Raw genomic sequence first — 2,771 nt, 5'->3', positions numbered from 1 at the left:
AAAAAAAAAAAAAAAAAAAAGAGAGAATCGAGACGTTCATCCTGCGTCTGACCGATATGTCAAAACTAAGCATAACTGGCGGAAACCCAGAGGTATTGACAACAGGTTTTGTAGTAGGTTCAAGGGCCAGATCTTGATGCCCAACATTATGGGAGCAACAACAACAACAACAAAAAAACAAAGCACATGCTACCCACTGGCTTCCGTTAAGTTCCTGGTCCACAATGCCAAGCAGCTAGAAGTGCTGCTTATGTGCAACAAATCTTACGTGCTGAGATCGCTCACAGTGTTTCCTCCAAGAACCGCAAGGCCATCATGGAAAGAGCTGCCCAGCTGGCCATCAGAGTCACCAACCCCAATGCCAGGCTGCGCAGCGAAGAAAATGAGTAGACAACTCCTGTGCACGTTTTGTGTTTAAAGAAAACTGTAAGCCAGGCGCGGTGGCTCACGCCTGTAATCCCAGCACTTTGGGAGGGTGAGGGGGGTGGATCACCTGAGGTCGGGTGTTCGAAACCAGCCAGACCAACATGGTGAAATCTCGTGTCTACTAAAAATACAAAAATTAGCCCAGGTGTGGTGGCGCACATCTGTAGTAGCAGCTGCTTGGGTGGCTGAGGTATGACAATAGCCTGAACCCAGGAGGTGAAGGCTGCAGTGAGCTGTGACCATGCCTGAGCCCAGGAGGTGAAGGCTGCAGTGAGCTGTGACCATGCCTGAGCCCAGGAGGTGAAGGCTGCAGTGAGCTGTGATCATGCCACTGTACTCCAGCCTGGGTGACAGTACAGCCTTGTCTCCAAAAAACAAAAACAAAAACAAAAAAAAGTCATCAAATTGTACTCTAAAAAAGTGAATTACGTGATATGCAAAATGTGCCCCAAAAAAGTTGTTTTAAATGTGAAATATATTGCTCAGAGTTCTCCAGAGAAACAGAACCAAATAGGATGTGTGTGTGTATGTATTTATTTATTATAAGCAATCAGCTCATATTATATGGAGGCTGAGAAGTCCCAAGATCTGCAATTAGCAAGCTGGAGATTTAGGAGAACGGATATGTAGTTCCGGACTGAAAGCCAGCCAGCTCAAGGTCCAAAAAGAGTCAATGTTTCAGTCTGAGTCAGAAGGCCAGGAAAGACTGTCTCTGCTTAGGCAGTTAGGCAGGAGGAGTTGCTTTTACTCAGCCTTTTTGTTTTATTCATGTCTTCAGTGATTGGAAGAGGCTCACCCATGTTACAAGGGCAATCTGCTTTACTCAATCTACCACTAATTCAAATGTTATTTAATTAATTCTCAATCTAATTCACTCGTTAATCTCATCTAGAAACACCCTCACAGACACACCAGAATAATTTTTTTGTTTGTTTTTCTTTAGACAGGGTCTCATTTTGTCACCCAGGCAAAGTACAGTGATCTCACCCAGGAGTACAGTGATGCCATCATAGCTCAGTGTAGCCTCGAACTCCTGGGCTCTAGGGATCCTCCCACCTCAATCTTCTGAGTAGCTGGGACTACAGGTGTGTGCCACCATACTCAGCTATTTTTGTTGTTGTTGTTAATTGTTTGTAGAGACTGGGTCTTGCTATGATGCCCAGACTGGTCTCAAACTCCTGGCTTCAAGCGATCCTCCCACCTTGGCCTCCCAAGGTGCTGGGATTACAAGTGCAAGCTACTGTGCCTGACCTCCAGATTAATGTTCACCAGATGTCTGGGCCCTCCATGGCTCAGCCAGGTTGACACATAATATTAACCATTACAACAAGTCCACCCCTAGTCAGCTTGGCACCCATATACATCTCCTTAAACCATATTTAATTTCCAGATAAAAAAATAATAGGTCATAATTCTGCCTAACATAATACAATTATTCTGCGTATAATCAAAAAACACACTAATGGCCTGGGCATAGTGGCTCATGCCTGTAATCCCAGCACTTTGGGAGGCTGAGGCGGGTGGATCACGAGGTCAGGAGATTGAGACCATCCTGGCCAACATGGTGAAAACCCGTCTCTACTAAAAATACAAAAATAAGCTGGGCATCGTGGCGCACACCTGTAGTTCCAGCTACTCAGGAGGCTGAGGCAGAAGAATTGCTTGAACCTGGAAGGCAGAGGTTGCAGTGAGCTGAGATCGTGCCACTGCACTCCAGCCTGGCAACAGAGCAAGACTGCGTCTCAAAAAAATAATAAATAAGGCCGGGTGTGGTGGCTCACACCTGTAATCCAAGCACTTTGGAGGCCAAGGTGGGCAGATCACCTGAGTTTGGGAGTTCAAGACCAGCCTGACCAACATGGTGAAACCCCGTCTTTAAAAAATAATAAAATAAATAATAATAATAAAAAATAACAAAAAGAGATAAGAAAACAAAGATATTTGCTTGATATATATACACATAAACATATTAATAAAACAAGAGGAAATGCTCATGACAATCATAGTACTAGGTTCTGTGGTCATAGCTGATCTTAATAACTACCTCTTTCTACTACCAACCTGTATTCCCTCTGCCTTCAGCAAGCACATTAACAGGTGTTTCCCTGTTTCTTTATCTGGTGGAGTGACCCAAAGCTTCATTCCTGAAGGGTCCGGGGCTTTAGTAGTCCTGGATTGATTTGTTGTAGTTTTCCATTGACCTTAATCATAGGTCACAGTAATACTAAGATGACTTAAGGAATCTCCTGTATTTTTGACACCTCATACTTACCTCCATTGTGAAGTAATATTCCAATTTTTCTTTTTCTTTTTTTCTTTCTTTTTTTTTTTTTTTTTTTTTTTTT

General features: G+C 43.5%; 1 long non-coding RNA gene across 1 annotated transcript in view; it reads left to right on the top strand.

Annotated features, from left to right (window-relative positions):
• Nucleotides 1-27: 27 nt before the first annotated feature.
• LOC119473742 overlaps nt 28-2,771 on the top strand; it is a 15,018-nt gene continuing 12,274 nt past the window's right edge. Inside the window, exons 1-2 of the long non-coding RNA XR_005202961.1 lie at nt 28-386; nt 1,162-1,163. This is a non-coding gene — a long non-coding RNA (uncharacterized LOC119473742). The remainder of the gene's footprint in view (nt 387-1,161; nt 1,164-2,771) is intronic.

The sequence above is a fragment of the Cebus imitator genome, unplaced genomic scaffold (assembly GCF_001604975.1).
Source record: "Cebus imitator isolate Cc_AM_T3 unplaced genomic scaffold, Cebus_imitator-1.0 Scaffold181, whole genome shotgun sequence".
Taxonomy (NCBI): Eukaryota; Metazoa; Chordata; class Mammalia; order Primates; family Cebidae; genus Cebus; species Cebus imitator.
The sequence above is the reverse complement of the archived record's forward strand: the minus strand, read 5'-3'. Positions and strand labels throughout refer to the sequence as shown.